The 12,023-nt window shown below is 42.8% G+C and overlaps 1 protein-coding gene across 3 annotated transcripts in view; it reads right to left on the bottom strand.

The window, feature by feature from the left end:
* Positions 1-12,023, bottom strand: part of ATP8A2 (ATPase phospholipid transporting 8A2) — a 3,773,191-nt gene that overhangs the window by 2,371,333 nt on the left and 1,389,835 nt on the right. The window lies entirely within an intron of this gene.

Here is a 12,023-nt window from a genome sequence, read left to right as displayed (position 1 = left end):
CCATTACTGCAAAGAATAGGGTTAGTATGTGCGGCACCATATGCAATGGTGCAGTGGTCGCAATGACTGTATTGAAATGTAATTGGAACACGTTTTGAATGTCTGCTTCCCATTAAACATCAACAAGTCCATTTTCCAAATGCCATGTAATCAAGCCCAAGAAGTTGGGGTCTGCATAGCCAGCAGGAAATGTGTGCAGTGGCCCGTTTTCTGGCTAGGGTAGGCAACCTGTTGCAACCATGTAACGATAATAGATGACTCTGGATACAGGGAGTGAAACAACTTATTTCGTCTGTTCCAACAGGTAAGTAGCAGCAGTAAGTGTATGGAACGACAAACATCCAACATCTGCTACTCTTTCCAGGTTTTACTCCAACTGACCCACTGACAAGGATGCACACTCTGGCATGCCTGAATTCCACTCAGACCCACACTTTGATGCCACAGCTCCTTTCTCTATTAGGGAAGGAAGACACCATGCCACACAAATCTACTATACAAGAGAAAGGCATTCTTTCTTTCTACGTTATGTGACTAGGCGTTTATACTGTGCCAAATCACCACCAATGTATTCTGTCTGCCTAGTCCATGGATTGGCCTTCTCTACCCCTGCAAGGAAAGAAAATGAGCGAGAGGTAGTTCAGAGGATGGGAAAGTCGGAAATAGTTGAGTTTTTTTATTATAATCATGTTTAAAATTCAATAAATATGTAAATACAAAAAGAAGTCATGACGTACAGTGCTTCAACTATGCTGATGCCAAGCAACTCATTATCAAACTTGCAGGTTCCCCTTCACCATGAAGCCATGTAACGCAATGTCTTTTAGACATTCAGCTCTGGATGGACTCTAACCTCTTGAAGCTAAAACCTACCAAAACGGAGATCTTGGTAGGCAGTATCCATCATGGCTGGCAAGCCTCTTCCTGGGCCAGATGAAGTTGGCCTTTGCACTCAAGTAGTTACCAAGATAAAACATCTTGGGTTGACCCTTGATAGTTCTCTCGACCCAATTTAGAATTAGGAAGACTTTATTTTTACAGAAACACCAGCACTGTTATTTCTGTAGGTTCCGCCCTATTCACTGGCTAAGTTGGTATTTCTGCAATACCTCGGCAAGCATGCTGCTTTGTCTGGATGGTAAGTGATGTCTGTGCAACCCATGAGCTTGCACTACAATTGAAGATGCTATCCAACAAATACTTCACAATTAATACATTTAAAGAATTTTCATAAGAAACTTTTGGTATCTGCAAAAAAGGTTTTATGGTCACTGCAAGGAGTCTCAATAAAACACTTAAAAAGTCAATTTATCCGCTCATAAAGAGCCAGAAACACAAATAGGACAGCTGGACCAGCATCAGAAAAAAAATCTGGAACACCCTGAATATTTCACCAATTTAGGGTAGATATAAGGAATCTTCAATTACGGTTATGTGACAAAGAAGGAAATGCGCTGCGGCCAACAAACATTTCTTTTTTCAGATGGTCAATAAATCGTATGCCAAAATAGATTATTGGCATATAAATTCAATTCTAACCCTTGGAAAGGCCAATGTGTGTGCCGAATGGACAATTTGTGGATTATATGAGCCGTTATAACCTGTATATTGTCACCTACGGTACTGGCTGCAGCCAATTCTCCACAAACCAATCAGGATTCTACGCTATCCATAGGTCCATGCTTACCGATGTTCATTTTAATATCAAAGGTGGGCTATCACAGTTTTATAGAGCTGCAGCAAGGGCCATAATGGGCGTTAAGGTCCCTCGCATCTCCCTAAAGGCCTTTGCTCTGCTCAGTCCCTTTATTGGGTCTTCAGGTCTCGTAATACCCCTTATGGATCACAAGACCTAAATCCTAAGGCAGTTATAAAATCTTACCCTACATTAGATTCAGAAGACTGGCTAAAGCAGGGGTCTGCAAGCTGCGTCTCTCCGGATTGTGTGGACTATGACTCCCACGATTCCATTCATTAACTTCCCTGGCTAGGGATAATGGTAGTTGCAGTGCAACATATCTGGAGAGCCAAAGGTTGCAGACCCCTGAGCTAGACCCACAGGTACAAGCTCAATATCAAGACTGAATGGAGATTCCATACATTAACATTATGAATTTGGGGAACCTGTTTTGGAGGAAGAGGTTCAGGTATCAATGAATGAATTTGCCAGCAATACATCTACAGACCCAGATGGATCCGCAGACATCTTTTATAAAAGAAATAGTGCAAGATCGGTTTTATCAGACATAGCTAGATAAATTATTATCTGATGATTCACATAGCGCTTCATAGCAAATTCTTCCAGTTTCTAAGTGCTGTAATAAATAGTGTGACCATTATCACCCATTTGTAATGCTCAAATTGTCAACGGCCTCATCCTGTTCGCAAGGTGGGTGCTATGTAGCCTAGGCACAGTGGGAGAGATTTCTGAATGACTGCATAAAAGATGGGAATTGAATCTTTGGGTTGATTCAGAGATGATTGCAGATGGAACCTTTGTCGAATATTGTCGCTTCTATGATCTGCAAGACCACAACGGGGACATTTAAATGTCTTTGTGGCCGTGGCATTTCAGTGGGACTCTATTGTGCAAAATTATAAAATGTACTGAAGCGCACCACCTCTTAGGCCCATTCTGCAAAAAATAGAATTTTCCCACATGTGTTGTTCAAGCCTGTCTCCTGAAACGAGAGCATGACGGGATTGAAAGATTGGATCTTCCACCTGGGGCTAGTGACTTTGTGAGGCATGAATGGGCTGGCATCGGTATTTACAAACATGTTATTGGATCTCACAGAGAGAAATGAGGGAAAGGGGAGCACAAACCCGCGTAGGAGGAGTAAGTGTAATGGAAACAAGTACAACCCGTGGTAGCTCATATTGGTAAGACACTTTACTCGAATGATGCCAACATTAAGCTGCCACACATGGGAAAGTGGGTGGATGAGCTAAACAATTAGATACCCCACACTAGAGGGAAATGGGCTAAAATGTAATGAAAATGTGTTTCAATGAATGAAAAAATGTTCAAAGTGATTATCGCTGCTATATATTTCACCAGTCGGACTATGTGTTATGGTTATTTACAACAAAGATTCTACGAATTGCTGTAGATGCTGTGACAGGAGAGCAACCATGATCAGTATTTCTTGCAACTGTCCAAAGGTCCAGCTGCCTGGGAAGGCAGTCCCATATTAATGCCCAGGACATGGCCGTCCCTAACCCTGGGCTAAGCCCATTCTATTGCCCGAGACGATGACGCGTACGTCCTCGCAGCACCCACTATTCATTGCACCTGTGGTGTTAAAAAATGTTTTTGCACAGCAGAAACATGGCTAAAGAGAATATTGCCACTTCAATGTAGTTCTGCAGACATCATAGTGGAAGATTGGTCCAGGACCTATTTACTAAGAACATTCTAACAAAGGAAAACACATGACTAACTTACTAAATGCAGCAAAACTATCCATTGTGCAGTGTTGGAAGAACAACAAGCCTTCCTTATTGGATATTTGATGGCAGACAGGACAAGACATACTCCCTTATTATTATTTCTTCTAGTGTAAGAGCCCCTGTACACGGGCCAAATGTTGCAGGTTTTCATTAACACAGTAGGACCACTATATATCCTAAGCCTACAGCTCCCTCTAGCAGTGACAACAGGCAAAGCTATGCGAATTGGCATGGTCTCTATATATCCTAAGGCAACAGCTCCCTCTAGGGGACAAACATACATCTGGCCTTTTATTATACTGTTTGCTTTGGTTTTGCAGCAAGACCAGAGACTTTTGGGAAGGGGTCTGTAAGAGGTTGAGCCTGGTGCTGAACTCTGCTATTCCAAGGACAGCTTCACTTTTGATTCTTGGGGCTGTGTCTTCATTAGAGGATGTGCCGCTTTGCAAGAAAATCTGGCTGCTGTGTAGCGGCATGCTTGCAAAAAGGATGATCCTAAGGGCATGGAAATGATCGATTTCCTTCTGTGTTGATGATTGGGTGGAGGTGCTATTGACTGTGTCCACATATGAGAGGGCCATCTTCAAGCAATCTGGAGACATGGATAGGTTCACAGACATTTGGGGTCAATTCCCAGATGTGTATGGCTGATCCACTTTTAAGGTGTGCTTCCTGATATGCTCTCCTCCATGCAATGTTCCTACACTGCTGCCCTTGAATTACAATCATACTGTACTTGCTAATGTACGTTTTAAGATATATATATATATATTGTTTTCTTTTCTCTCTAATGGCCTGGTGTTGTATCTGTCCGGCTTGTTATAACCTGATTGTTCTACTGTTCGCCAGCACCGATCGTACAGTTTATTTTTTTTTCTGTATTACATTTGTTGATTTTACTGCTTTTGACGTATGAAAATAAATATTTTAATATATAAAAGATCAAATAGATTGTGGGTGCACGTTGCTCTTTTTCACCTATAATTAACCATTATAGTGGCATTTTTCCTCCACAGACATTGCTCTCTGCTGTCTGCCTACCGGATCATCGCTGCTGGTTGTAATACCAGCCTCTACACGCCAGACCTCACGCTCGCTTCCTGGAGGAGGCGGAGCGCCCTTGCGCTCACGTGACAGGTCACGTGTCTCTTCTGCCGGCTCAAAGAGGACCACAACCCGGCCGAGCGGCGCATTTCTCCTCCACAGACATTGCTCTCTGCTGTCTGCCTACCGGATCATCGCTGCTGGTTGTAATAGCAGCCTCTACACGCCAGACCTCGCGCTCGCTTCCTGGAGGAGGCGGAGCGCCCTTGCGCTCATGTGACAGGTCACGTGTCTCTTCTGCCGGCTCAAAGAGGAGCACAACCCACCCTTGCGGCGTTAAGCCCGACGGGGTAAAGGGCGCCGGCTGTTGTGCGGCTGTTTGGCGCAGTGGGGCCCGCAGAAACACTGCTAGCTTGCTTTACACCGATCAGAAAATGACTGCTCAATCAAGTCATGGTGGACCCGTCTTAAGGCGGAAGACCATTCAGCAGCGCCGGATGCAAAATCCTTGGACTGCCCTCAAGCCTGACGGCTCGTCCTCTACACTCAAGAAAACAAAGGTAAGCGAACCAAGTTGCTTGCTTTCACCTACTGTCTTTAACGATCCGCAAGTAGCCCCACTAGCTGCTATGAACAATCTTGCACCGCTCCACACTCCTGAAGTTACAATCTTTGGCACCGAGTTAATCCCACTATCCCCAACTGTACGCGAGCAAATAGCCGTGACGACAGCCATGTCCGGATTGGCGGACACGAATCTTTCGCTGCTTTGCACACAAGTTATTCCATCTGACATTTCCGCTAAGTTACCTGTAAAGTCAGGAGAAATACTAGACGCTGTTGCGACATCTACAATAGACAATGACCTGATTGGCCATCAAGAAGAGCCAGCGGAAGTCTCTAAACTTTCAGTCCACTTAGAAGTCACTCACAGCACAGAATTCCAACCTCAAATGCGTTTACTTTCCTTAAAAGACTTAACTCCTATTTCCCGCTTACCATCGACTGTATCTCCTCCTCTGACAAAAACACTTACAGAGCAGTCGTTACTAACCGCCGAGGCTGTTGACGAATTTTTCTCACCATTTGACTTCACTGACGCTGAATTAATGGAAGCTTCCCAATGTGACGAGGTCACTGAGCGACAAAACAATTCTTCGAATACCAGAGTTGAAACTGAAAAAGAATTGGATGCTGTTGTTGATAAGCGGCAGGTGTGCATACCCACTCCTACTCCGACGTATACTGACCCAGACGCTACCCAGCCTCCAAATAATTACGAGAAAAGGAGTACCTTGCACCATCCAATTGCAAATGTTCACCGGTCACAGAGCATATCAACCTGTCACCTAGAGCCATCAGCCTCGTTGCAAACACTTAAAAAACAGCAGATTATTATAAATAAAAATGACATGCAACGAAACATGATGCAACTAGATGACACCCTCTCCATTTTGTCAAAAAACAGACCAAACTCGCGCTCAACGCTCTACGTTGACAGAGCAGGGTGCGACCTTACAGTATCAACGCTGCAAACACCGAGTTCGAAGCCATACGTATCTCACACCGGAAAGAAACAAGCCAGCACACCAAAAGCCCCATCGGCTCGCACGAACCCAGTACCTTTATCAAACGAAAACATCTGTGCTGCACCAGAAAACTCATCTTCAAGTAGCGACTTGCAGTCAGAGACATTAAATAACACACGCTCTTCCATTGAAGAAAATTCAAGAGTCAAATCTAAACCTAGTCTCTCCTCTGCCGCTGCCATGCAGATTTACAACAATGTTTTAGCAGCTTCCTCAACAGCCCTTCTTCCCTTTTTAAAAATGTACGAATCCCTTCACGAGTCCTTTAAAGATCAGACTGAGCTCATTATAAATATAAAGATGGATAAATTTGAAGCAGTCAACGAAGCCCTACAGACGCAACTGACTCACGAGGCCGAACAAACGTTAAGATGGCAAGAGCGGCTGAGTGATCTCGCCGCACGTCACCACTGTCAAAATGACTCTTTAATGGACGGGCTACTGGACGCAGTAAAATGGATGAGGCACACATCAGACAATGGTAAAGTTTCAAACTCTGGTGCCCCATGGTGCTGTCCTGGGCCTCACTTGACAACTACCAGCGTGTCACCAGAGGTCGCCACCTTGAACTAGGATTCAATATTGCACCTTACGGAATTGAATAACATAAAGAACATAAAATCGCATTCGTCAACCAAGCTTCCAGTAGTGGCCGACATTTCAGTAGTGGTGTCATCACAATCCACAAAAGAAGTTGCTGAACCATCACCCTCGAACGGAAAGATCACAGACAACCTTCTAAAACCAGTTGCCGATCAGGCGGATGATCCAACACCTCTAAGACCTCAAACTGCAAAAGGAGTAGTTGCAATTCAAAATGTCTCGTTTGGAATCTTCTCTGGTCCTGCCAAATCAATACAAGTGAAGGAAGCAAAGAACTCTACTCAAAAAGGAACACAAAACGTTAGCAAAAAGACGAATATTATCACAAACAAACCTCTCCTGAAAAGGTCACGTTTTAACGGCGCAAAGAAATTTATAAGAAATCTGAAAACCCCTCCACGCCCTGTTGCTTCCAAAACAAGTGCCCTGAAATCCAGATTGGAAAAACCGCAAGATAAGTGTATCTCCACCAATGATTTAGATTGCTTACCAATTCCAGCCGTTAAGCGTAGACGTGAAGAGTCTATCCTCTCCGAGGAATTGTTTTCAAACACTTCAATCGATCTATGCGACCTTTCTACTTATTCAATTGACGATGAAGATTGTTCAGCAACTGTCGTCAGCTCGGCTGACGAATGTCCGCGGCCATGGCGCGATTTGCATGGCATCCAAGCGGCGCGGAATTCATCTAAACATTCGTTCAAACCTCAGGAATCCACAAATCCTAAGGATAAACAAAAAGAAAGACCGTCGTCATCGTCTAAGATGGCCCAGCACCTGAAATCTTCAAACAAATCAACATCAAAAGCAGATGAGTCCCCTGCTTCAAAGCTTAATCCGAAGCAAACTGCAGCCCACTCGACGAAAAACGGTCAACCCGAGACCAACTCAAATAATCGAGTAACTGGACAATCTAATTCACGATGGTGGAAATTGGAACTTGAAAACATCCTTGAAGAAAAAAACGATGTAAATCTGAATCGTGCCAATATAATGAAGCTGCTGCACTATATCCCAGCTCTACGTATTATATCATCTGACGACATAGCGATCGTAGAATACAAATCAGAACGTAGAACTGACTGGGTCATTCTTCACATGAAATCCAGACACGTAGCAAAACCACTGCTCGATGCCAAAGATGACCTACTATCTTACGGATTCGATCTAACGATATGTAATGAGCAGTCTTCATCCAACACTGTCAACTCAAATTCTTCCAAATCCACCGGCCACAATAGGTCAAAAAGAGACGATCTGTGGGAACAGCTCAGAGAACAACCTTCGCTCTCATCCAATATATACAACCGGAACAAGCGCGATTAGGATAACGTCGGGTCAAATTGTATGACCCCATTGTTAACCTCGTGGAATACAAGAGGATTCACACATTTGTTTCAACCCGGACCAGCGGCAGATTTAAGAAGCCCAATAATTTGCCTGCAAGAAACTTGGCTCCGTGATTCACCTGTCTGTGATGGATATTCCATGGCCCTAAATGCTGCAGGGAAAAATCAATTTGGCAGACCATTTTCAGGGCTACTCACGCTATTAAAAAACACATTTGAGTGGGCTGTGATCAACAGTTCAAACCCAAACTTGTTCGTGCAAGCCATAACCCTAGAATCAACATGTGAAGCCCACTTTAAAAAGAAAAAACATCTTCTGATAATAAACACTTACTGGAATCCCGCAATGATTTCAGAACTTGAGTACTTAGCATCAATCATGGCGCAAATTGATGCCAGTTTTGTGCAGTTCGACGACCCTTTCGTCCTGATCTGCAGAGACCTTAACTTTCCTTGGTTCAACCAAGACAAAACACACATCTCTCGGAATCAGTCCAAAAATCTTTCTGACCCTGCCGATCGCGGTCATAAATGGGAATATGAATTAAGGTTGCGACATTGCACAATGCTGAACGGCTGTACCACAGGCGACATTCCAGCAGCCGACACCTGGCATAGGGGTCAACTAAGAAAAACCTTAGACTATATCTGGGTGTCTGATAGTCTACACCAACATATTTCCATGCTGACCATAATAAAATCGGACAAGAGCGATCATGATGTCTTGAGGGTATTTTGGGAGCTGAAAAACAAAACTACCCAGCCAAGATACAAAACATCCCTAACTACAAATACTGCGCAAAACCGACTAAAGATAAACAGCCGTCAGATTGACATCCTGACCGCTGACTTTTGTCACGATAATAAGCAGGGCAACGCGAATAACTACGTGCCGTTGCTGTTGCAATTTTCTTCATGTTCAAATAGGCACAACATCAAAGTGACAAAAAATAAACATTCTTTCAGCAAAGAACTATCTGAAGCCAAGAAGTCGCTAAAAAAGGACATTCGGCGGTTGAAGAAACTAGCAGATGGAAATGCACAAGAACAAATTGCGAAGAGACGATCACGTTATCGAAACTGGCTAAAATCATTTAACTGCATTCGTGACCAAGATCAAGCAGAACAAATGCTGCGTGTAATAACACAAAAAGATAGCAAAAACATATGGGAACTAATTAACAACGGCCATTTAAGACAGACGTTTGCATTATCCAATGGTGTGTCTGCATCCAGATGGGTAAAACACTACACGTCTGTATTTACATCTTTGGACGCTGTGGAAATTGGACCATCGCTGTCGGAAAGCCGCACTTGGCATACAACTGAATCTGAAGAAGATATCGAAATCGATATTAGAAAGCTCAAGAATTCAAGGGCGGCGGGCCCAGACGGCATATCAAACCTAATGCTAAAAGCTAATAGCAAACAATGGGCAACTTTCATTAAAACACTATTCGATCGAATAGCAGCAACACAAACTCTTCCGGCCTCATGGACCTCAGCAGTAATTGTCCCAGTGTTCAAAAAAGGCAACCGCGAAGATCCAGCAAACTACCGTCCTATCTCGTTGCTTGATACTATGGGCAAAATATTTGCCACATTCTTACAAAAAAAACTCGCTAGATGGGCTGACGAAGCAAATCTGATCGATGAAAGGCAAACTGGCTTCACAAAAGGAGTGGGAGTGGAATTAAACCTACTGCTTCTCAATCTGGTAAAGTTGGACGCCCTGAACCGCAAGAAAAGGTTGTTTCTTGCATTTGTTGACCTCAAACAGGCCTTCGACACCATTAATCGTAAACTGTTATGGTCAACACTCAAGGCCTGGGGCTGCCCACCACAACTACTGTCGCCCTTATTGGCACTTCATTCGAACACTACCATCCGTGTGCGCACAAATGCAGAGGGAGACTTAACGGACGAAATTGTAACAACAAATGGTGTGAAACAGGGCTGCCCGTTAGCCGCATTACTATTCAAATTGTTCATCTCAGATCTTCCAGCAGCTTTGTCCGAAACAAGGTCGTTTCCACCGAAGGCGAATGGCAAACAGCTTAGCTGGTTATTCTATGCCGACGACATAGTCTTACTTGATTCCACCGAAATTGGCCTACAAAGACTTCTGACATCCTTACAAGTCTATGTAAATCAAAATCATCTGGCAATAAATACTATGAAATCAAAAATTATTGTCTTCGGCCAAAATATGCTGGCCAAGAAGCCAGTCTTCACCTGGAAAGTTAATAATGAAGCGCTAGAAAAAACCGCTGCAATTCGTTACCTTGGAGTGCTGTTCAACACCTCTATCAGCGAACAGAGTTGGACCCTTGATGTTCTATCCCGAATTAAGATTCTCTCTCAACAAGGATCAAAACTGCATGCTAAGTATGGAAAATTTACTCTGCATCCATTAATAATCTTCTACATGCAAAAGGTATCTCCGGCAGTAACATTTGGAAGCGAGGCAGGATGGAACATAAAAGCGGAATTTTGGACTCAAATCGAGGGGTTCTTTTGGCGAAAAGTTTTGAAATTACCCCGATGTCTCTCAATGGTTGCAATCAGATATGAATTGGGCCTCGATTCGCTATATAATTTAGTGGTCTGGAAGTCGCTCTCAGCACTGCAAAAAATGCGTCTATCAGCACCAGAAAAAGCATATGAGATCCTATCTGAACAGTCAAACGATCCATCAGCAGCCCTATTAAACAAATGGGAAGCAAAACTGAAGTCAATCCTACTCGACGCTAACATCAACATAGAATTGTTGTTGTCGACTCCGCAGATAGCGAAAAAAAAATGTCATCAATGGAATTGGATAACAAACATGAATAAACGAAATGCTCTTACTTCATCACTAGATCTGGGAGTCTCATCAAAGAAGCTCGGAGATCTGCCAAGATATCTTGAGAAATTCACCTCTAGATACCATAGAAATCAATTTCTAAGATTACGTTTAAATCTCTATAAAACTCGTGAGGTGCTGATGCAAAGGAAAGATCCGTCTACACCGAGTAATATCTGCCAGTTCTGTATGAAAGATGTGGAAACGAGCATACATTTGATAACGGGGTGCCCAGCAATCGCTGCTCAACGCTCCTTGCATTTGGAACGTTTTGCACCAAAAAACGGAAATATGCAGGCTTGGTGGAGTTATTTAATTTCAGGGACAAACACCCAACTAACCTGTGCCACCATCAACTTTATGGATTCAATTATTCCTAACCTTGACGTGTTATAAGTCATTAAGAGCTGAAATCAGTATATTCTCGTGTGTCTGTCTGTTTACACCCCTCCTCTCGTTCCTATCATCTTACTTTGAACCTTCATCTTACTTTGAATCTGTCACTTCATTTGTAAGGATTACATTATGTAAACATTGGAAAGTATGACAGAAAAGTTTTTTTTTTTTTTACAAAACTAATGTCAATAAAAAAAAAAAAAAAAAAAAAAAAAATAGTGGCATGCATGCATACTAGCCAAGTAGAACCAGGACAGAATGATCGAGTTCAGTAAGATCTTTCAAGTCTCCTCACGGTACTTTTACTGTATGTCATATAATGGTTGGAAGATTATTGCAACCTTTTTGATTTTTTCTCTAACATATTAATATAGTTATCATTTACGTTCAAATAAGGATATTTCACTAATGTATTCAATGTGTTACGATACACATTAGAATATTTGTAAACGTGCTAACATTCCTCACATTTTCATTAATATTTAGAACACGGTCACATTGGTATCTTACTATGCTTTTACAAATCTGATACATCTGGCCCCATGGGCCAATTTACCACATTTCACTGTTGTGTTTTTTATGAGGAGCCTAACCTTTGCCCCACATTTTATTTAGGGAAATGGGCTCCTTGCATATTGTGCATTCCCAGTTTCCCTAAGAAAAACTACAAACAAGATGGCCAACATAGTAATAGTAAAGGGACAATGAAAATAGTAAAGGGACATTGGGCCTCATTACGAG

The sequence above is a fragment of the Ambystoma mexicanum genome, chromosome 7q (genome assembly GCF_040938575.1).
Source record: "Ambystoma mexicanum isolate Mex_15411 chromosome 7q, UKY_AmexF1_1, whole genome shotgun sequence".
In the NCBI taxonomy this organism is placed as follows: domain Eukaryota; kingdom Metazoa; phylum Chordata; class Amphibia; order Caudata; family Ambystomatidae; genus Ambystoma; species Ambystoma mexicanum.
This window is presented reverse-complemented; position numbering and strand designations above follow the sequence as displayed.